Raw genomic sequence first — 25,934 nt, 5'->3', positions numbered from 1 at the left:
GTAGAAGTTGCCATTGAAAATTTGCTATTAAAATCCACCTATCGCCGTAGGGTTAGGCAACACACAACGCCTTGCAGAGAAGGGATTATGGGAGCTTGTGCACAGAGACACGGAAAGGCTACAACCCATCCCCATGCTTCTGCTCTCTGAAATATCTATATTATTATTGGGCACACACATACACACACACATGCAGACTACACACTCAAATAACACAGATATGTTATAAATTGCACCATAATACCTGAACATTCGGCACAGTTCAACTGACTGTATTTACAAAATAAATCTTATATCAAATGAAGAGGTGATAATCTGATTATGTACTACCTCTCTAATAGCATCCCTTAGCTTCAAGCGTACCTTATGAATGTTTTTTTTTTTTTTTGCACCATTCAAAGTAATAATAATAATTTACATATCTATGGTTCTCGATGTTCTTCAATTACCCTCTGATGTTTTGTGTAATTCCTTAATGTTACCAAATCAGAGATTTCTGTGCACAGGGTTCCCTCCACCGCCTCTTTGCTCGAAACAAATGTTATTTTAGCAAAAATATCTTTGACAAAAGATTTGAAATGCGCATTTTGTGGCAATGTTTGCTTCTATGTTCTGTTGGGTAATTTGCGTTACTACACCCAGTAAATTGAGTAGAATTATTACAATACATAAAGAATCGTTAATACAAGTACTGCTAATATTACACGACATTGTAAAAATCATGCACATCTGCTTTAAACATTGTACAGAACACTAAGACAAAGTATTATTTTATAACTGACATTAATCATTACCGAGCGCATTTTGATGTATCTTAATACAGTTGTAATGTATATTTTCATTCAAGCACCAAAACACATTTTACAATTGTGACAGTGTTTGACCTTCAAAACGCTCCTGCACATACTCGGTACCTCACATATTAATTTTGTTAATTTAATTTCAATTAATGTGATTCACTTTAAAATATTTGCACTGGGAACGAGAAAATATTTAGATGTATCATATGTTTTGTATAGCTGCAATTCAATTTCTTGAACACAAAGTATTTATTCACCACCAGCACACATCGACACAAACTCGTAGAACCTAATTCAAGCGGAAAAGCTAATATTAAAAAAAGCCCTTTTATAATACATGTATCTTTGGAACAAAATGCACTCACAATCGTTACAGGGTCTAGAATTTTTTTCCCACCATTTTGGTAAAGGCTGACAATGGTTTACATTTATGCTTTCGAGTAAAGATATTGAATGGTCATAACAGTTTTCTGCGATTAAAGAAAGGTTTTCGCGGGAAGTATGCTTTCTTAAAATAAAATAAAAATAGCATTTGATTACTTTGTACTATGACGGAAAAGTATTCTATCTCGTAATTTACATTATTTTTCAGGCAATAAGATGATTATCTTGTAAAACATTTCACAGCTCTTTTGAGAGCTACGTGAACCTTTCTCAGGTACTTTTTATTATAAATCTCGTTAACAAATTAATTTTTAAAATTGCACATTAAATTGCACACATGGGAGATACTATGCGTAGAACAAACTTCATTTGTCGCCGTGTTTACACAATAATAAAATCTGACTCTCGAACATTTTCAAGTAATTGATCACCATTCCTCAAATGAAAACTTGAATTATAATTAGTTTTCTTTTAGTTTGTTACCAGCCTTTTCAACTATAATTATCCATGAATAATTTTCCGGTTTTATTCTTTAATGACCAGTTTCTTGAAGCATTTTAATACAGCCTGGCACTCACATTTATAAATCGCAAATTAATTGACTTGCCAAAGTTCCCCCTCCCCTACATACACATACACACCATACATACATACATACATACATACACTACTAAGCTCAGTGACGCAGGAACTGATTTGGAGGGAAGTACAAATTTCACCTTAAGCATACACCCTGGTTTTTAACTAAATTACAAAATCTTTGAACCTACAATGAAAAACACCAAAGTTACAAAATAAAGTTTAGAGATTTGTACCTCCCGATCTAAAACCTTGTCTTTCACTCGTTTTCAATATTTTTTCCCCATTTCAACTATTTCATTTTAACAAGAACACTGATCAAGTAAGCTATCCAACACCACAATGTATAGTAAGTACTCTAAGTAAGTTTGTGTGAATAGGAATATAATGGAGAGAAAATATTTTTTTTTCCTTGCTACAATGAGCATTTCAACGGTAGCCTCTTGTGTTTCTCAAATTATTTGAAGGTATAATAATAGATAGAAGGATGTAGGGATACTGTACCCCCCCTCATAAAAATTTTAGAGCTGAAAGTGCCATGTTCCTGCACCAGTGATTAACTATTCTATGATTATACTATACGAGAAAAACTTCATGCAAAAAAAATATCCAACAACGGGTTACGAAATTGACTTGTAATAACGTAAAGGACAGGGAAAATAAAATTAAACAGCAATTTCTAATAAGATTTACTATCAACCTTAAGGATTAGAGGACGCTTCTGGGAGAAATCATTTCATCTCGACTGTCATCATCATAAGCATCGGGTGGAATCTGAAAAAAATATCAGATTGCATTATCGTAACACATGGTGATTTTTGCGTTTCACAATAGATTGAACATATGCAGGAAACCAAGTGTCTAACGTGTAATACCTAGAAAAACAATAAATTGTTAAAAATAATGGGCATTATTACCACTATTATTAATACCATAAAACTTTTAAAAAAATGGCTTATAAATTGAGATATAACAACATATAATCATTATGTACAGTCACAGGAAATAAAAAATTTGAAACCTAGATCCTGAAAATGAATACGTTTTGAATTGAGTATTACAAAGGGTTTTCCAATAAGAATGATATGATTTTGAAATGAACTGTCACTAGTTGTCATTTGTGTTTAGTATACGTACTGTAACAATTCATCATGGCTAAATACACGCTTCAAGAACGTTTGGTTATTATCCAAAAAAATTATGAAAATAGACGTTCTTTTGAATTTTGGGCATTTCTGGTTAAGTGGATGTTTACAAACAAAATTGTCGTTTTTGGTGTGAAAACAATCCACAAGAGATTCACGAGAAGCCCTTGCACCCGCAAAAGGTCACTGTATGGTGGCATCATCGGACCATTATTTTTCCAAAACGAGGTAAGAGATGCAGTTACAGTGATTGGTGAGCAGTACCGATTGATGTTAACAGATTTTTTGAGGCCAAATTTAGATGAAATTGATTTGGAGGACATGTGGTTCCAACAAGACGGTGCCACATGTCACACTGCTAATGCCACTATCGACGTATTGCAAGAACAGTTTGGTGAAAGGATAATTTCAAGAAATGCAACTGTTAGTTAGCCTCCAAGAAGTTGTGATTTAACTCCTTTAGATTGCTTTTTGTGGAGTTATTTGAAATCTATAGTCTATGCAAACAGACCACGAACCCTTGATGCCTTAAGAATGAACATCGAACGCTGCATTCGTGACATTAGGCCCGAGTTGTTGCACAAAGTCATCGAAAATTGGGTTCATCGAATTCACTCGTGTGAACGAAATCGACGTGGACACTTAAATGATGTGTTATTCAAAACATAATATAATAAACTATCCATTTTTTGCATTTATTTTGACATTTTCCTTCGTAGAATAACTAACTTTTTTAATACAAATTTTAGTGGTCCTAACTAAATATGTACAGTCACCAGCAATAAAAATGAGACACCTAGATCCTGAAATATTCGCTTCCCTGCAAAGAGTTACGTGAGTTGTCTAACTCCACGGCGGTGCTAGAACTTGCCATTGAAATTTTGCTATTAAAATCCACTTGTCGCCGTAGAGGTAGGCAACACACATAACGCCTTGCAGGGAAGCGAATATTTCAGGATCTAGGTATCCCATATTTATTGCCGATGACTGTACATACCTAGTTAGGATCACTAAAATTTGTATTAAAAAGGTTATTCTATGAAGGAAAAATGTCAAAATAAATACAAAAAAGCAGGATTTATAAGACAACAAAAAGGTAATTTTAGCTGATAAGAAATGAAAAATTCTTGATTATTGTTATTGAAAGTATTATTATTATTGTGCATTTTTTCTTATGTATAATACTCAATTCAAGACGTATTCATCCTTATGGAATCCTGATTCGTCGAAAATAAATTACACAACATTACCCACCATTCAAACATTGTGCTTCATTAATTTTAGTGCTCAAACGTCCATTTTAATATCATTAAACAAAAGGAGGTTATTGAATTTTAGTAAATTGGAAATTCTTTCACGCGGGGGGGGGGGGGGGGTAACACCTTAGACTGGACAATACAGATTGATGGTGTTGATTTTGAGGATGTATATTTTATTTTTAATAATTTTAGAGAATTCGCAATGTGTCTTGATGGGGTCTCTCCGATGGCGTAGTGGTAACGTCATCGGCTTGTAATCAAGGAGTCCCGTGTTCAATACCAAGTAGGAGGCACATAGTGGTTCGGATCCCGCTTTGAACTGTAGGTCCAGTCCATTAGCCTATCTGCGTTTAAAGTGGACGTGAAACGAAAACAGAAACATACAGCAGACACATTTATATTCTGTAGCCCCCATAACTCTCTCTCTCGACTCTCCTTACGGAATAGGTAAGGTTTTAACAACAATGAAAAACAAATAGGTTCAAGCTGTTTTAACACTGGTTACCATGCGGGTTTATTGCGGCAGAGGTTAAATGGCTTGTTGCCCCCTCCCTCCGCATTTTATGGAAACATGGTACTTTGTTGCGATACCTTGAGGTCATAATTACAAACAATAACATGCGGGGAATTTAAAATATTATTATCCAGATGTACTTCTGGCCCTCATAGCTAGGAATTAATTAACTACTTGACAACTGTAACTCTTGTTTGCAGCTGAATTTCTTACAAATAATGACATGAAAGAAAAATGACAACACGCAATTAACGATCATGAAAAAATGTGCGTTTCTTTATGAAGGTACAAATAGAACTAAATAATGTAAAAATCTTTCAGAGGGCGAAAAACTGTGAATAATAATTATGTACAATGACTTCCTCAATTATGTACAAATAACGATCCACAATTAACATGTTATGTACATGTAAAAAAAACGACAAAATGCAACAAACGCACTGTCCATCATTAATTTCACTCCCTTCTATTGTTGCATCGTACAGCAATATATCAGAGAGGAACAAGGACGGATTTGAAGGGTCCAGGGTGGTCCGGACTCCCTGAAAGACTTACCCAAGTTCCAAAAATTAATATATTTATTTTGTTTTTAGCATTTGTTTATAATTGATGGTTATTTATTTCGACCGAACTTATTGGAAGGCAAGAAATCTGGATCATACGTGTTTGAGAGACATTACCAATATATATATATATATATATATATATATATATATATATATATATATATATATATATATATATATATATAAATCTCTCAACAACTTGAAGGAAGTAAAGTAAAAGTTCGGCTTGATTCAAACTGGCGTTTTCATTACCCACTGATTTTGCTTTTGAGTTTCTACATCATTTTCCATTTTTGTTATTAACAAATTACAACGCCATAGAGTGCTTATTCTGATAGTGGGTACATGTTTCATTGGATTCTAATTTTGTCTCACGATTCAAGGAATTTGAAATGATTGAATGAAGCAGCAGCAGTTCTCTAAAACATAGTCCCAATCATGGAGATGTAATTAGTCTCAGATATCGGATTGAAGTTGTTATTACCGTGCATAGAACTGCATTTTGAATCAAAGGATTTTCTTATATATTTCGGCCAGTAACATGTAAGGCCCATTAACCTTTTTTTCTTATCCATTAAGCAAATTGATATAAGTACATCTGCAAAATGCTTACATCTTTGTAGAAATACGGTATTTTCTGATACTTGAGGCCTGTCGGATAACAAATGTAACTGAGAAAAAATATCTCAGTGTAAAGAACAACTTTTGTATAGAAAAAAAATCTGTGTAAAGATCAACTTTTGTATAGAAAAAATATATTTCTTTACACTGATATATTTTTTCTATACAAAAGTTGTTCTTTACACTGAGATATTTTTTCTGTACAAAAGTTGTTCTTTACACTAAGATATTTTTTCTATACAAAAGTTGATCTTTACACTGAGATATTTTTTCTATACAAAAGTTGATCTTTACACTGAGATATTTTATCAATTTGCTTAGGCTAATGGATAAGAAAAAAAGGTTAATGGGCCTTACACGTTACTGGCCGAAATATATAAAAAAACTTTTGTATAGAAAAAATATCTCAGTGTAAAGAACAACTTTTGTATATATCGTACACATTTTAGCCTGGAAATTTGAAAAATACCTGTATTTTCCAAAAGTTATTTGCGTAAATAATTTATTCATTCTTGAGGTTCAGAGATACCTGTTGCCATAATTGGTTCTGAACAAAAATGTTACAATTGAAGGGCTCGGTTGTTAAACATATAAGTGACATTTTGGTCATTTTTGAGTTACAAAGTAAAATGTGCCATCCTTCAATTTTCGAATGAAATTGCCATGTCATACAATTTGCATTGGATTCAGTGATGCCTTCTGAAGTTGGTAAACACAACACAAAAACATTTTATGTACAGTGTAGCTTCTAATAACCATTTTTCTTAATGAACTCAGAAATGACCAAAATGTCACCATGTTTTACACCCGAGCCCTTGAATTAGTAAATATAGCACATTAACGAGGTCATACGAAAGACAGCAAGGTAAAGACAGCAAGGTAAACAATGGAAGTGTACCAAGAAATTACACAAATAACGTTAAAAAAAACACCAAGAAATTACACAAATAACGTTAAGAAAACCATCTGAATTTTTCATTTTGATGTGCAATGACGACTTTAGGTAACTTGGGAACTGTATAAAAGCTTACACTCGCATATGTTACATGGTGTATTTTGTATGTTGTAACCAAGAGAGTGAATTGATGCTTGGTGCATTCAAAGAATGTGTTTTATTTATTACTAGTAACATTTTGTTTCAAATTCAAATTTCATGGCTACAATGTGTACGGTGTGGCATTGTACTGCGATTTAGTCTTTGAATACAACATAGTAACAATTCACAATCTTATTCCAGACAGCATACAACATGTAACATATAGGAGTGTAAGCGTCCAAATTTTTTTCGAAGTTACCTAAAGTAGTCCTTGCACATCAATCAGATATATATCTACAGAATCAAACAAACCAGATAAACTCAATTAGTAATGGCGCATATCAGATAATAACATCAAAACATTTGTAATTTTTTTTAACAAGTAGAAAAGACAGATGATTGAGGGTGCTAAATAAACCGGACGGCAGATAGCCACAAACAATTAAAACTGGGCTCAGATAACATCACAATGGTACAAAAAAAAACTCATTGTCGCCTACAGAATTTCAACAGACCCTTTGACATTTCGAAGATGAATAAAAACAGGATTGTTAGGAACACCAGATGACTAAAAATCGTTATTTTCTCAGTGAATTAAATATATATATGTTGATACATGCAACCTCACTCTTGCGCTCACTGTGTAGTTCATATGTGTTTGTGATTTGTGATCTATTTCATCTTATCACCATTCAACCTCATCTTTGCGATTAGCCGAAAGTGGCAGAAAAGATAAGTAAATTGAATCTATCAATCACTGTGTAGTATATGGGCACTATGACAGATATACAAAGATGTGCAATTTGCACGTTTTCTCTTGTACAAGAAATATGATGCTCAAATGTATCATGTATATATTTACAATCGTCAGTTTTGTAGTTTAAGTGGTTCTTTCTCATATATGGTCTCATTATCTCACTGTGTGGCCCTTTTCAAAGCCATTTTCGCCTCTGTAGATCGAGGTCGAAGCCTTACCCATCTCCCCACCCATCCACTAAACCACTGTTCATTATTTAGTAAGTCCTGAGTTCGTTAACTGCTGAACAACCGAAAACCGAATAACCTTGAATTTTCTGGAAAGAATATTACTAAAATAACAGCTATATATGCTCACATTTTTACAGGGAATGGAACATTCAGTTGCGAGACTTGAGTTAAGAGATTTTACAGTTTATTTTAAACTTGACTACAAAATTTCAGTATGGAATTGTTTGCTAGCAGTTGAATAAGCATGGTGTTATTACAGATTAAAAAGTAAAATCAAATTTGCAAAATTCATTGCATTTTTACATGTAGACATGTGGTTTACCTTAATTAGGCCTATATGTTTCTCGATGATTTAGTATTACGATTATTTGATACACATCACCCAGTATGTTCTTATTTTAATGTAGACGTCTGTTCATCGGACAAGTGAAATAATAAACCAAAGAGAAATACGAAAAATACAACGACAAATTGAAATTGGAACAAAATAAACAAGAAAGAGCAATTGTGACACCAAAGAAATAAAATAGATAAAATCGAATTGATCTCCATAATAAAATTATCCAAACGCTTTTAGGCGTTCAGTCATTGTAAAAACCCCGAGGTTCATTGGTGTACATCTTCTACAATAGGATTTGAATTATTCCATTTATCTCTATCTAGCTGCAGAAACTATTTCACCCAAATTTACAGCAGTTATTCTGGTCACAAAATTGATGCCAAATTGTTGTGCCCGTGGTTCTCTATGAGTTTTGTTTTGTAAACTAACAAATATGGTCTACACAACATTTTGAAATTGTCAAAAAATAGCCAAAATGTGGAAGGACACCCCTTACTGACGCAGGATCAGTTTTCACCATAAGGATCAGTTTTCACTATCAGGATCAGTTTTCACCATAAGGTTCAGTTTTTACCATAAGGGTCTTCGCAATTAATTGTCCACCTGTTCGAACCACTCTGGGGGGTAAAGACAGCCAGGGGCGTGGTGCTGATCACATCACCCTCTCCATCGGCCGTGATCAAGAAAGTGGTGGGGCCCTAACACCACACACCCTATACTCCATCATGGCGTGAGTAAAGCAGAGGAGAGCACTTTACTTTTTGTTACAATGGGTAAGAGCGTGACGTAGCATGGAGTGGGCGAAGTTCCCTCGCGTCCCATGGAGTTGATACGAAAATGTAATAATACAAGTGAGAAAAATAGATGGAAAAAGCGAGAAATAAAATTAAAACATTGTTTTTTATCTGGCTTTAAATTCTAGTTTAACGTTATAATTTGAATGAAAACGTCAAATCAGAGGCGTAACATACAGGCAGTCTTGGGCCCTAATCCTAAGGGGGCCCGAAAAAAGTAAAAATTATTGTCGTATTTCTCATGCGAAATATTTACGCACAAAATTTATGTGCGTCTTTCGATATTTTCTTCTTATGCCATGGTTTGTAATATTTACATCCTACAAATTTTGAAATGAGGAAACGAAGGGAAACTCATTGAAAATAATATAGGTTATATTTAAGGATTTGTAGTTTGCATTTCTGATTTCTTTTTTAAAAAAAGTATAGCATACTTAAAGATACTTCAGTTATGTCTTAGTGCCTGAAGAACATCCTATTACTACTACTTTGGTTAAAGCAAATTCCATTAGTGTTTTACAAGAATGTACGTACCTCTGCCAAGTGTAAATTTCTCTGTGGCATATTATTAAATATCATTTTCGTCAGTAATTTATTATTACTATCAATATTTAAATATGATAATTTGCTGACGTATCCTTGAAGATTTTCTATCGATTGAAATTGAGTTTCAAATTTAAAGGACGGATGGGGGCCTCGCATTTTAATCTCAACCAGGGCAGGGCATGTTAGTTAGTATCTTCTTTATCGTTAGTAAATATAGTACACTTATTATAATGTTAATATTTATACAAATATATAGCAGTCGTCAAAATTACACATAATACCCTACATAACTATGACTCTATATTTATGTTACAATAATAGAATTCCTGAGTTTCATTTTCTGTCAGTGTAGTTTTATAACAAGTAAAATATAGCCATTTCAAGCCAGAAAGAGTTGCTATCAGTGGCGGCGATTAGGGTGTGGGGGGGCGTTCATTAACCATCTTCTACAAGCAAGCTACTGAATCAGGTCTTTCTTCAGAATTCATCTGGTGCATGGGCGTCGGGAGGGGTCGAACGACCCTGGAAATTGCCATCGTTCATTTAAAGATACAAGAAAACCGAAAACTTGTTACTCTTATTGTTAAGCCCGACCCTGTGGCCAAGTGGTTAGCACATCGCGCTGCGACGCCAAAGGTCCCGGGTTCGAATCCCGGTCGGGCTTGGTTGTTTGTGAATGTCCATTCATCAATTTCATCATTTCATCACTCATACCCATCTTCGCAAATTAGCCAAGAGGCACAAAACGCGAAGTAAAATAAACTAAATCAAATCAAATCAAATCTTATTGTTAAGAACAGAAATAAAGTTCAATTAGTTAGTATTCGAACAGAACAATCTAAGTAAAAATGCATTGAATCGAAAACATTGAGTGAAAAAGGCAGAAACAATGTTATAATCTACCATTTCATCCAAAGAAGAAATGGTTCCACAGTTTTCAAAATTCAAATAATTACAGTTATAGGTGAGAGGTCGCACAACAAACTTTATGAAAAAAATCCCCCAAACATTTTTAGAGCTTTTTCTTGAACGAGACCTGCAAAAGTTAATATCAAAATGCATTTCAGATACTAACGGCATAAAATGCAAAAGAAATAATGGAAAATAGTTGTGCTGGTATTCATTCGTTTGGTGGATCGAGTCTCCACATTTACATAATAAAATTTATTTTATTAGTTTATAATATTTATTATTGCATAATAACATTTATAACCGTAGTAATCATACTTATTATTTTTCTACTATTCAACGCCATTATCTGGTGTGGTCGGATTCGGAGTGTTCGAAGACGCTATCTGCTCTCGACAGAAAGAAATGGATTTAAAATATATGGTGTTAGACACGTCGCACTTATTGAAACGTACAAAAAGAAAAGATTTAAATTACTTAATACACATACCACTTCAAAGGAAATGCTTACGGGTGTGGTATTGCAGTATTAAGAACATTGGACTTAGCCCAATTTTGGAATTAAATTATATCTGTATTCCAATAAAAAGCAATAATATTGGCACACACGCACACATTCAATGGCGTAGAATAAAATAGAGGGCCTTTTCAGCACCATTATTAATGTATAAGAATACTCTCATTTGAGCATTCCCTGACATTCGCTAGGAGACTCGACGGCAAGTGGCCCGGCGTCAGCGATTGTCTTTACCGGTGAACGGGTCCGCGCCAGTCGCACGCTACAGTCTGTTTTTGTTTTTTTCGCTCTCCCTGCCTTCGCTCTCTTTCCCTTTCTGTTGACGTTGCAGACTGATTCCAGTATAATCCTCCCTCGGAAGTTGTGTTGCGTCGTGTCAGTGTGTTGAAGATTGTGGCTTAATATGGCATCACAAAAGCATTACAACAAAGGATTTATCTTGTCGAGTGTTACTTCGGAAAGAGGAATTGTGGAGAAGTGCGACGACATTTTGCAAAGAAATTTCCTGGTGGTCCCGTTCCACATAGGACCACTATATTAAACCTCGTAAAAAAGTTTAGAGTAACAGGGTCAGTTCTGAATAAAAGTGGAAAGAAAAATGGGGAAATCTAAAAAATAAAGTATACAAAGACAATCCGCACACCATCCGTGAGTTGAAAAGAGAGTATTGTACGAGAAATCGGGAGAATTACAGTAGACGAACTTGCACGTGTAAATGCCAATTTCCTTCGGAGATGCCAGGAATGTGTTGCAGCAGAGGGACAGCATTTTCAACATCTTCTGTAGCCAAGGCTAGTACACAATATGAAAACTGTAATTTTAATAGCTGACTCTAGCGACTGTCGCGGACCCGTTCACCGGGAAACACAAGCGCTGATGCCGGGCCGCTTGCCGGCGATTCTCGTAGCGAATGTCAGGGAATGCTCTATAGTTCAACCATCCACCATAACATTTGTTGGATGTACTCATACTTATCAACCGATAAAATATATAATCTCACTGCTTTTTCTCTTCTTTCACAGGTATGTACTGTTGCCGTTTCCTTGCTCAGTCCGTGGTAAGTTGCGAACTTTTTTAATCATCATCATTGCTCACGTGTTTGTGCATTGCTGTCTATCGCTGTTTTATACGAGGCATGTTTTCTTATTTGGCGATGCCTTTCTGCCATTTTCGGCCAGTCCAATACACGGTGCTCGGAGAGCGGTGGTATGAACCGTTTTCCAAGGTAAGTTTTCAACAGGCATTGTCGATATGAAAATTTCTTAGGACATTCTTAGGACGCCGTATTGACAGGGTAATAAATCTAATTATTCGTGTTTCATTATTATTATTATTATTATTTCGACGGCAGTTCTTTCAAACTTGCAAAGCCACCGTATACACAGGGCCCTTGCATAGACTTATTATAAGGTTTAGAAATTAACAGAACGTGTTTAGGTGAACGAATTAGATGGTGGATGGGCTTGAATTCAAGAGGGCACAGATTCAAATCCTGTTGTCGTGTCGCCAAACTTGAAAGTTTTCTCTCCACCTCAAGCGAATGCTGGAATGACAACTTGCATGAAGGCCAAGGACGTTTTCTTGTCTCTTTCCTTGCGTGTTAAAGCTACCAGTGTGGAAATCATTTTTTCCCTTTCTAGACAAATCGTCACTTTTCCAGAAGCACTTAGCGAGTTTTTTTTTTAATGTTAACATATGAAGCGATTTTTTTTGTAAAAGTTACAAGATAATTTAAAAAAAAAAGAGGGCAAAATTATAAAGATGTTTGTAACCAGTGTTTTTTATCCTGGCGGTTCGCAACGGTACGCCCTACCGACACCTTTTTTTAGGCGAAAATAAAATTAATTATATTTTATTGTAACGAAAGAAACATGTGTAACTACGTACATAAATGCACAATCATTTATATATATTGCATATAGCACAATATTTTGAGTAATTCGTATAATGAACAAAGTACTGGAAACTTTATTTCCAGAAAGAAAAGCACTGCCTCACTAGATCAACAGATGGTTTTTAATCCTTTGAAAGAACATAAAATATACCTTGGTTACATATTAGAGGAACATTAATTGTAGTTTCCCACACCATATCCGTTGTTGCAAAATAAAGATATAGTCATATATATAGTGGAGGAGAAATATTGGACATCGTATATAAACTATCGTGTGCAAAATATAATGCAGGTGAACGAAACTGGTACCGTTATTATATTGGTGTTTACAGTGATGGTCTAATGATTCATCATGTACATCGTATGTGAGAGTATATAATTTGGGACTTCAAATAGCAATAGCAAGCATATCTTTATTATTATTTATTATCTTAATAGGGTTACTTTTAAGCCGTACAATATTTCATTTAGTTCATTATTAATACAAGCAATGGCTTCATGACCTAGCACTAGCTTGACGTTTCATTTCGTCAGTTTACGTTGAAGTTGTGAGCTCAGGATATTTTACATTATTGTTAGAAGTTATAGTAACATTTAGAATATTCAACTGTTTACAATAAAAAGACCTAACTGTTTCGTGAGAGCTGGCGCAATGAAGTCAACTCTCTACGCTGTGTCTAGAAAGAGAAGTGAGCATGCCGTTCGTAACGGTTTCGAATATTAAACACTCATATACAACTTGTATATTACATGTATTTATGGGGTCTATAGTTCAAAACTGAAACATACAATGGGAAAAAAAACCTAAAATTTAAATCTGAATATTTTATCGTGTATAAAAATAGATAAAAATTTAAAATAACCATGAGGTAATAGTCGTTAGTACTTTAAGAACTGTGCTGCTTATTTTGATTTTATGGTAGTGGAAATAAATCTGACGGGTCTTAGAGCGTTGTTTCTCCAAACTATGAGTATCTGCGCCACCATAAAGTTTCTCAGTGGGTGTCTGGCCGTAAAAAGTACAAAGTACAAGGGCAAGATTAACGTAAATATTTTATATCTGCTACTCTTGGGTAATTTTATAGGGCTGATAGTGCGTTGACCCTCTAAGTAGGCGCCTATGGAACAGTAGATATTATTCCATTCCCAATTTGTTACTTTATTCTTGAGAGGCATAAGAGAACATTTGTTTTCCTTATATTTTTCAATACTTAATACTTCACTGCATGGTTACTCTATTTTGTTGTTAACTTTTACACACCTTGTTCGAGAAAAACCTTTGAAAATTAAGATAAAGTTTTGTTCATGAAGTTTACGTTGCGCGACTTTTAATTTTAAGAAACTCTTGTGAACCATTTATTCTTCGAATTAAGTGTAGAAAGGTTTTGACAGGTTTTTGAGCTAACCCACTTTTTCATTTGGTTATTCTGCCGGAATACTGATTATTTCTGTTATCGAGTGCCAAAATAATGTAAGCGCCCCCCCCCCCCCCTCTTTAACGATGCCAATTTCCAGAGCGATCGACTGATTGGTTCGACCCCCTCACCCTAGCGATGCCCATGGATGTAAGGAGGAACTTTTTTTCTTATTATTGTTATTAAACTTCGATCGTCAAAGTCAACTCGTTCAAGTAATCTTGATAAGTTTATTGTGCTGCAGTTATGGAATACACTTGGAGATAAGATAAAGAAGCAGGAAGGAGCCATGCGTGTTCCCATGGTTCAAATGGTTATAGTTCTGAGTTGCCACATATGAATGTGGTAAATTCTTGCGAAATTTGCACTGTCAAGGTTCCTGTGAAACTTTTAGATTTATTCCCTCGTGCGGGCTGGAGTGGAAAATTGTAATTGAAACTATTGTCATGTCGAACTCAATCTCGGTTATGGTGAAAGAATGGATTTATATGTACAAAAAGTGTTAAGATATGTAAATATATATTTAGTCATTCTAATCAAACTATGGAATTAAATATGGACTTCAAATTGTGAAATATGGCAATTTCCAAAATAAATAAATAAAATGCATTAGGTTTACATGATTATGAGCAAAACTGTAATGCAAAATTCAAATACAAAACGCGCTTTAACTTTTGATACCAGAATAATGGATTTCAAACTTCCTTTTAATCGTTGCAACGTGAATCTCTTCCTCTTGCCCCTAAAGTCAGATTTATATTGACTGAAACTGGGTTCAATATCTCATGAACTAATGGGAGTATATTTAAAGTATGCAATAGATTTCACTGCGAAAGCAAGATGGAGAACATAATAGTAGAATGAATATGGAATATATGTCAGAAAATGTTTGTAAATATGAAAATTATATGTGTAAATAACTAAAATGTGTGCTAAAAGCTGATATATGTAAAATATGGAAATTAAAAATAACCATTTTTGGAGCTTACATAGCGCATATTCACAAATATAATATAATAACACTGATTGTTGTATAATATGAAGATATGTATTTACATATAAATCCATTCTCCCGTTATAGGATTTGTACATACTTACAATTCAAACCGATGAGTGCCACACTAACACATCACTATAAATAATGTTTATGTAAATTGTAATATCGTTATATACAATGTAGAGACTTGGACTCAGTGTGTGGGATTCTATTTCCACAATCCATGTGCGTCTTTGTGGTATGTTACAATGCACAATAAACCATAATAAGTAAACAAAGTAAGGAAGCTTCTCAACATTAACACCTTAATTACAATATATACAAAATGTGAAATTGCTATGAACAGACACGCTCTACTAGAACTATATTTCGGGAGGGGTCCGAACTAAGTGTCTAACATAATTATTATTATTACTATTATTATTAAGAAGAGAGGTAAAAAATCAGTTTATGAATCAAAAGAAACAATATTTTCTATCTTTAGAAGAGAGTATTCAAACAAATAAAAAAAAAAATTGGTCACAGTTTAATAAGAAAAAGAGTAAGAATAAAATCACAAAAATACTGTATTTGGATACGTTACTTCATAAAGAATATGACATAGCAAATGCTTTTAAAGAAGTTTTTCATAAAGCTTTTACAAAAGTAACTCAAACAGATTTGAGTAGTGTTATGATCAATAATTATGTTAATTATATTGATATACTATTCATCTCTAATGAAGATACCTGAAAGGTAATCTGTAATCAAGTAGATCTGCAATTGGTCCTGATAGAATTCTTAATTTTATTTTGAAGGGTAATCATGAAGTTTTGGTACCATTACTCTCAATCTTTTATAATAAATAAATTTCCCTGAAATTTGGAAAGATGTTTATGTAGTTCCAGTCATTAAAAACAAAGATGGAGATGTAAGTGATATTGATAATTATAGACCAATAACCATTCTAAATGCAATAGCTAAAATTTTTGAACACATAATGGCCGACTATATTGGATTTTCGCTCAAACAATATATACGTAAATCAACATGGGTTCATAAAAGATAGATCTACCGTTACAAACCTTTCAGTATTAATTGTCTCTATAAAAATAACTCTTTTTTTTAAAAAAAATCTCAAACTGATATTGTATTTATTGACCTGGCTAAAGCTTTTGATTCTGTTAATCATAAATTGATACTGCATAAACTTGATGTGTTGGGTATTTCACCAAGATTTTAGAAATGGTTTCAGAGTTATTTAATGAATAGAATGTTTACAGTAAAAATAGGTCAAAGAACATCCAATAAGGCATTTGAGGAACATTTGAGGAACATACATATAATTAAAGTTTGTAAAAAGCTAAAAAGGTTTTAGGTTTTGTATTTTTTAATTGGACTTCTTTTAATAAAATGGAAACTTTTAAATTTCTATTTATAGTTTTGGTTCGTCCATTATTGGAATATGGAAATGAATTATGAAACATAGCAGCAAATAGTCACACCGAGAAAGATTGAATCAATTCAGAAATTATTCATTAGGTTACTTTGTATGAAAATGAAGAAAAGTTACATGTCACTAAAATATATGGAGTGGTTGGAAATTTTTAATTTAACAACCTTGAGCTTAAGAAGGAAATATAAAATCAAAGTATTTATACAAAACATCTTGTCAAATAGGACTGATAGTGAAATGCAATAGTTTATAACGTTCCACAATTTAAAACAAGAAAAAAAATCCATTATTATCAGTAAAATTCAAAAATGGTGGTGAATTTATAAAAATATTAATCGATGATTTTGATTATGACTTCCCTTAAAATATTATTTTTAGGTAGAGCATGTGATTTTATGTAAAAACCATTATGAGTTAATCATTTTATATTACTCTTTGTGACATAGTGCTGTATGAGGTTTTTGTAACTGTTCTCAGTACTTTAAATAAATAAACTATTATAATAATTATTAGATGAACAGGTAAAAAGATGATACAAGAACAGAGACGGCATTTATGCATTATGTAGACATGTGTCTAATTAAGGTCATTAAAATTTGTATAAAAGCAACTGTCATTGCAGAGAAATTAATGTAAAGAAATGTAATGGATTAGTTATTTAATACCAAAAGAGATGTTATTTCCTGCTGATCATTTTTATGCGGCACGGTCAGCTGTGTAATCACAATCTAATCCTTATCTTTATGTAAGTTCTGCGGAAATAAATCAATTTCATAGTATACAACAGTAGAAAAGTATTTTGCTTATTTAATTTTGGACTTGGCAAGTCTTTCAGGGGGGAGGGGGGTATTGTTGGACAAAGTATAGAATGGGTGGGAAAGACTGGTATCTAGGGTTTTGCTGTTTGCATACAAAATGGTCTGAGGACGCCTGAGACATAGCAGCTGGTGTCAACCAAGAGGCTGGGTAACCTACTGAGTTTTCTCTCCATGATAAGCACGTAGGCTATATTCGTTTGAATTTGTAAAAAGAACCACTGTATTTATTGCTTGCTATGAATATAGCCTTGCAGTAGTATCCAAATAACCCTACAGAATTTCTTCCTTTACAGTTTGGCTGGCGAATCAGATAACTTATTTCGTTGTCAGAACTATCATTCACTGTTTACTATTTATGTGCTCATTTGAATGATGTACAACATCAACTTTTTCGTTCATTTCAATTTTTTTTTGTTAACGTATCCAAATTTCCCCGTTTTATCCTATGGGCTTAAATATTATTGGGAATGTAGGGCATTGATAGGAAGAACCGCTTAAGACAACCAAAATTCATTTGAAATCATTCAACGTGTCTGAAGAAAAAATTGAAATCTTGGTCTCTTTCTGTAGCATCAGTTCATATTAATTGCCATAATAAACCGTATGAATTAATCAACAATAAATATATCTGTTGTGCCAGGCCCTGGGAACACATCTTTGAGCCGATTCTATTGTATTAATAGGTATGAGGGGAAAATATTTCTTGCATCAGGTATCTGCTTCCACCAGTATTGGAAAACAGTAATAATGATTTCCGTTTTCTATGTCCAGCTTGGGCATGGCTGTTTCTTTGGGAACCGAAGCTGCTCAGAATAAAATTTCACCCGGGCGAGGTGTATTTTGGCGCCCCAAAATTCACCTTCCTCCAATTAAAACATAACCATGTTATATATTTATGGTTTTAATTTTTGTTTTCTTAAATACTTTAAGTGGATACTGTTAAAAATACTATGTAAATACTATGTGTTTATTTAATACCTACATGACATCAAAATAACGTAATCTCTTGGCTTAAATTGCTACATGATTTTGCAATATGTGTATTATGTTATGCAGCAATAACTTCAATTAATTCTTGTCTAGAAAAATCCAACTCTTTTTAAAACAAATAGCAAAGGTTTTCGGCGTTACTCACGGGGTCATTCCGGTTTGGACCCCTCCGATGGCGGTGCCCGGCCCTTAAGCCGCCCTTGTTTTCAAGTGTCCCGTCATAAGTTTCATCTTATCATCAACATTCCCATAGTCGCGAGTAACTTAATCAGACAAAAAAGCAAGGGACGATAATAAAAAATACTAGCAGAAATTATTTTGTATTGTTTTTTTACGTCGCAGTTTTACTTCTGAACATTAACTACGAGTATGTGAACATGTCGATGGGGCGAGAGAGTAACATGAAGAAATGAATAACCAAGTTGCATCCATAATTTCCCGTTCCTATGCGTTTCACACCAACCACATCACGCAGGCTGCTGCGAAGAAGTTTATTATTATTATTCATAGGCATATTGCGCATAACAAGTCAGAGTAAGTGTTTCAAATGCATGGTTCATTTTTCTTAATTACAAACGGTGGAAGAAATGGGACAAAAGAAAGTAATATGTACATAAAAAGTTATCATCCGAGATTCAAAATGATATTTTGCGAGAAGCCAATACTTCTGGAGAACTAAACAAACGTCATATTTCACTGTTAACTCAAACAATAGCGGCAATTGATCGAATAAACCATTGAATCCATAATAATTATTAAAGTGCAACACTATGTCGAAATAGAGAGATACAATATTACAGAATTTCTAAATATAAAACATTAGAATATATTCTACAATTTTGATATATATATATATATATATATATATTTGTAAATCAATTCTATAAAAGGTTTACAACTGTATTAGGAGCTTGCTTTAATCAGCACTTGTATTAGATAGAGCTGTGCAATATGCAATACGAGACACTCATGTAGTTTGGTACTAGTAATATATATGTACAGTAGACAAAAAAATAAGATTTATCTTTGTGGTAAGCGAAATGTAATGTTTATTTCTTCTTTACAAACTTCAGCTATTTTTCATTGGTACAAAAATACAACTGTAATTAATAATTGTTAGTGTGTGTTAGTAATTTGCCCATCATGTTCAAAAATATGTCAAGAATTCTTTACAATAAGACAGCGACAATTAGTTTAAAACTTTTTTTTTTTTTTTATTTTCCTTCCATAGTGGTCGTAGTCTCTGCTTTTATGGGGTTTCAAGTTCTATACTATCCTATTTCTTCTTTTTTCCCAAATAATGATTACCTACTCAATATACTAATCAAAAACTTCTGACGCTATCTTATTGCATTTATTATTAGAATAATTCATAGTTTCTAATGAATAATTAACAGAAACAAAAAATTAAAATCCTTCAACAGTAAAGAAACAAGTTTAAATATTTTTTACAGTGTACTACTATGATTCAAAAAATAATCCAGGAAACAATTCTGTTTTTTTTTTTTAGACTTCTTTGGTTATTTGATGAGAATGCTAAGGAATAGTTTGTATTTCAGATTATTATGATACAGAATTCTATTTTGTGGTACATCGGCTCAACTTTTTTCACATTAGTTTTTTAATGAAAAAGAGAAATAGAGGTTACAAAAGAAACTAAACATAAACTAATTTTGATTTTAAATTATGTAATTTTATACATGTTGATATTAAAAAATATATCAACGAGGTTTTGACACTCCAACAGTAAGACCGAAAAACACTAACTATACATTAGGTAGGCATTTTACTTCATAATATTATAAATTCGTTGAAAGATCAAAGGTACTTAAAAACAATCCGAAAATAATTTTGGAGAGAGAGAACACAACAAATTTTTAAACAAACAAACAACTCTGAAAAATATATGATACCCATACAACGAAATTACAATATCTTACTAATGGGTATTTTATTTTTTCCTGTTAATGATTTCATTAACTTTTTGTGTTTTATAATATATTGCTTTTGATATTTTGTCAACAGTGCTTACATTTTTGTAAAGTATCACAAAATGTAATTTATGATTACTGTCATATTTAATCTCGATATTACATCAATAGTTTATTATACCATTCTATTCATAGAAAATTCAGTTGTTTCAAACTCCTAAAATAATTACGGATGTCAAGAACGCTGCATACGACATTATATACATCAATGTGAAAGTTACGTTTTTATATTCACATATCACTTGTGTATAATTATAAAATTATAATTGGTACAGAAAGAAAGTATTATTCTTTTGAATAATATCCACATGAAAAGAAAAAGTACGGAAATTCAAACAACGTCTTGATATTTATTTTTGGATAATTTTGCCATTACCCCAGATACACAGTCAAAATGGAAACATGTGCTATAATTTTTACCAACCACATTAACGATAAAATCGAAGTGCAATACTATGGCATGCAAGGCTATCTTTCCTTGAAGGTTTTAATAAATTGTAGAAATTTCTATGCATGCATTTCAGTAGTGTCTGAACATTGCTAAATGTATCTAAACTGTACATATAATTATTAGAAATAGGATTTATCATAAACCCTTTTGTAATCATTCCATGATTGTTTTATATAAAAATGATGTTCTTTTTCTTCTTTCAATCGGTTTTAAAAATATATATATTAAATATAATGATACAAGGAAATATAAATTTATGTTCATTATACAAAAATATACTTGAATTTTTCACAAGCTCTCATTAAATGAGTTATTTTAAATATAAAGAATGTGTTTAAAATGTTTTTTAAGGTAAATGTATTTGCGATTTCCTGATTATTGAAAGTTATGTTCCTGCTTTACCAACAAATAATGCTAGAAAACTTTTATTTTATTTTTTTATAAATATATCTGCTGAAGTATATTCACAAGAAGTCTTTACATCTTTCAATTCAAGCCATGACAGTAAAATTACATCAAATTAATAGCAGTAGTGCATATCTTATACTTAGAGACTTGTTATTTTGGCAGCATACATTTAATATCTCGTAAGAAACAAAAATGACAATTCACAAAGCAGCTTGTTGCGCATTTTGTTTGGCTGCTTACTTACTATTGCAAATTGTGAAATAATAAAAATATATATATATATATATATGTTTCTTGACATTGCTTCATGGTGTACGTACCAAAGATTACACTAAACAACTAAACCATTTGCAGTACAAGACCTAACATACTAAAATAAAGTTTATTATTTTTAATATTCTAAACTCAATCGAAACAACTAAAATTGTTAATTTCATAGGAGAGGTTTTCTTGAAAGATATTCTGATATTTATATTTGGATCATTTTGCCATTACTGCATTTTCACATTCAGAAAAAAAATTGTCGTTGTTATAGAATAATTAAACATGTGCTATAAGTTATAACGAATCAAAATAATAGTAAAATCAGTGTAATATGCCATAGAAAGGTATAATAAAGGGTAGGAATTTCAGCGTCATTTCAGTAGTGCCTCAACAATGCTACATGTAATCCAAACTGTATATATATATATATATATATATATATATATATATATATATATATATATATATATTATAAACAAGATTTATTATAAACCATCCGTAATTATTCCATGATTGTTTTATATTTTCACATAATAAACATGTTGTTGCCTTTTTCACTTTATTGCATTAAGTATTGCCACGGTATGCGTGGTACTCTGTGAATTACTGGAGTACACAGTGCATGATGACATTAAATTATTTTCATATACAAATACCATGTGTTTTTTTCTGTATTATTAGGGCATGCATCCCCCCCTGTCCGTCAGTTTGTCGCTGGTAAGTTACTGTGAAGATAAATGACGCTTAAATTATAATAAAAACGATTGTTGGGATTAACTTCTAGCGGTTGAATAACCAGAAAAACAAAGACAATATTTGAACGAAAACTTACAGAAACATGCCACTAGAGCTAATCAACAAAAAAAAAGTTGCAACCAACTATCCGACAAGAATGAGTAAAAATGAGGATTACAGTCGATGTCAGTTTTACGATCTTCTTTTGTTTGGTGGAGTAAGGTTTGAAAATTTTATAGTGTGTGTGTAAATCTGTGTTGTAGTCCAATCAATAAATTAGTGATTATTGCCTGTTTATGCAGTGGAAAATGTACTCGTATATATGTCAATGTTCTAAGAAGAAATTAACGGGCAACTTTACAATTTCGTGTAATGAGATGCAGTGTTGCGTACATGGAAAATTCCACATCTTCCGTTTCAGCGATAGGGTAAGCATTTACTCATGTTATGAATGAAAAATTAACTTGACTTGTGTAATGTATTGTTTATATCTTTTAAAATCGCATGAAGGTTCAGTATCTGCTTGGTCAGCTCCCTGCACCGTACTCGGGTCGGGAACTTGCCGTTGAATCGACGCTGGCCTGGCCGAGGAAGCTGCTCGAAGATGCCCGGCCATACCCTGCGACGTAGAAATACTTCACGTTCGTACGTGTTTCATGTAATATTAAAATTAAAAGTGTAATCTTGAAGCAATAGACCGTTGTTTAAATAAGTGTCAAGTCTTGGAAATTGATATTTGCCCCGAAAACTACGAATGAGTGTTAGTTTGTTTTTCTAATACAGGTGGCGCTGGTTGTATTGCAAGTTCCAAACGTGTTTGTTCACGTAATGACGCACATATTTCCCATGGCCTACGGACACAGTGCACAACATAATCAAGATAATTTGAGGTGTGTTTGCGTAACACATTGATTTTGACTTTTAAGTTAGGCACTGTCTTAATGGTCTTATGAGCGGAATAGCATTTTAAAACTCGTCTTAACACATAATGTTATTTCATTTTATTTATTTTAAACCTACTCTATGGATACGATAGATAACGGTGATGCAACACGATATGCATTACGCCTGACAATCACCATGAATTTATATTTAATATGCTAACCGAGACATATTTGTCGGCTATTGTGCCCGCCTCCTGAAATGACTGCATTCATGAACTAGAGTTGTCAGTAGTGGATTTGCGAGGAAATACATCAATTTATATACATCTGGAGGCGTACATTGGAAGCTGTATCGTACTAAATTACTCACTTAACCAATTTACCTACCAGAGCAAGGCTATCGATTCGCATGCCGAATTAGCAAAATGGCGGCCCCGTGAGTGTGCGCAGTCCATGCCATGCTAAGCCTGCATCCCCCCATACAACATGAAGCTTTTACGTGTCTTACGGAGATGGGAGATACGGTATGCTTACCGGCAACGGGCAGAAAAAAAATAGTAAAGGAGTATATGTAAAGAAAAACACGTACAATAATTACTAGTGTCCAAAAGAAAATTGGCAACGTACTTACATGATTATGTATGTCGAACTTAAAGACTGTGTTTACTGTTATTATCGCCCCGCCGGAGAGGGGGGAAAAACGCTACGTATTCTTCGTCCCAGAGCACCGTCACCTTGAAACAGCACAATCAAAAAAATGCGCACGCATGCACTCCCGCGCACAGACAGCACCACGCGAAGTCAGCTGTGATGGATGATGGCTTCGGATCTCCTGAGGAGGCGACGAGGGGGAAAAAAGCGAGAAAGAAAAGACTGGGGGGGGGGGTAATGATGTACTCGAAGCAAAACAATGCCCCCGATGCAGAAGGAGTGCGTTGTCACTGGAGTGACGGAGCGTCCAAAAAGGTCGCCAAGGACGTCGTCTTTAGCCGGCGTCTTCCTTAGTCACGATGGTATGATGGTCACCTCGGTCCTCTTATCTTTCGTCTGATTTATACATGCAGACGCTGGCTTCGGTTTTCTGCGTTGCCAGCTTTCTCTCCCCTCCCCCCTCCTTCCCCTGACCGTGTTCGCCACAACCGTCTGGAGGAACGACATGAGCGAAAAAGAATATTGGAGCGCAGACGTCGTCGTGACAAAGAAACGGGTCAGATGCGATCTGCTTCTTATCGCCCCTCTACTTCGGATCCTATTCTGTTTAGTCTGGGGACTAAAGGTTTGGCAACGCTGCAGACATGTCTTACATATCTCCCCCTCTCTCGGATCTTGTTCCTTTTCTCTCCAGCCAGACATTCACCCCTCTCAAACATTGGCAGCCCCGCAATAGGGATACGGTCTGCAGGAAGATAATAAAGTAGGGATATGAGGATGTCCTGCACTTTCCTTTTGGGAAGCTCCGTACGGGGCCTCCCAGTCATCTGGTCCTCGTCTGGACTTGTAGTGCTTTATTTTTGTCCCTAGATTGGGGGAAGGGGAGGTCTGAAGGGGGAAACCACATCGTTCTCTCCCCCTTTATGTTTTTTTTTGTCGCACAGTTTGGTTTCCTTCACCGACATCAGTGTTGCACCCCACTTCTTTAGAGTCCTAATTCTGGTCAAGGTGTTTGGAAAATACGGCAGAAATGCGATTAAAAGAAGTGATCTTTCTTAGCTACGTTCCGAACGCATTTTCTCACGCGCGAGCAAGGTATGGCGTTAACAGTAGATAAGATTCTTGTTCTATTCCTCTTTCTCATGTTTGTCGTGATTATCAGCACATTTATTTGATTTCGTTTTGTACCTGTGATTTAATTGAACTGAAAAGACTTTATTTCGTTCGGTTTGATCCCTCTCTACCGCAGAGCACAGCTACTACACGGACGGACCTGTGTTGGGCGAGAGTGAAGATGGAGTGAAGAACATGACCAGAGGCTGGACCAGGTCTCAAACCGTGTTCAGAACCTTCATTTTCGGCTTCCATATCCTTCATTTTGCAGCAACCGAACGTTGTCTTTCAAATCCTGAAAACTATTATCGCTCTGCTCCCACTTTTCTCCTGCCATAAAGTTGATACTTGTCGAAGTTGAATCGCATAGAGTGAAATTATAATAGTCCTATTTTTTAACAAACTGTGCAAATCTGCAAAGTTCATAAAATCTTGCTCTCCCCCCTTCGTCTGTTTCCTTACTTTTGAGGTCCAAATTTTCTCGTGAATCTTTGTTTTAAACTAAATTATTTTGGCAACATACAGATTCAACTTTGTCATACACCAAAAGTGACGGAATCAAGGTCCTCTTTTTCGTTCAGAATCAGTATATGATTGAATTGAGTGTATTGTTTGACTTCTCAGGAGTTTACTCTTGTAATGGTATTTGTTGAGTCAGTAAGTAATCTCGCACCGCCAAAAAGATATATTCATTTACTTCTTTGTCCAGATGATGTTGCCCCTGCCTAAATCTTAGTTTTGCCTGAGAAAAATCGTATGAAATCAGAGTGGCAGTAGCATTATTGACAATGAACGTGGGATGTTTACTAGTGTTGCCCAATGGACGAGACGGGACAGGCTTTCAAAAAATAGATTGATTTGATTGATTGATTTAGTTTATTTTACTTCGCG

The 25,934-nt window shown here is 34.0% G+C and overlaps 1 long non-coding RNA gene across 1 annotated transcript in view; it reads right to left on the bottom strand.

The window, feature by feature from the left end:
- Positions 1–24,427, bottom strand: part of LOC145990248 (uncharacterized) — a 51,566-nt gene extending 27,139 nt beyond the window's left edge. Inside the window, exons 1-2 of the long non-coding RNA XR_014441953.1 lie at positions 23,911–24,427; positions 2,464–2,537 (exon numbers count right to left, since the gene is read on the bottom strand). This is a non-coding gene — a long non-coding RNA (uncharacterized LOC145990248). The remainder of the gene's footprint in view (positions 1–2,463; positions 2,538–23,910) is intronic.
- Positions 24,428–25,934: the final 1,507 nt, after the last annotated feature.

The sequence above is a fragment of the Lepisma saccharinum genome, chromosome 7 (genome assembly GCF_977018435.1).
Source record: "Lepisma saccharinum chromosome 7, izLepSacc3.1, whole genome shotgun sequence".
In the NCBI taxonomy this organism is placed as follows: Eukaryota; Metazoa; Arthropoda; class Insecta; order Zygentoma; family Lepismatidae; genus Lepisma; species Lepisma saccharinum.
This window is presented reverse-complemented; position numbering and strand designations above follow the sequence as displayed.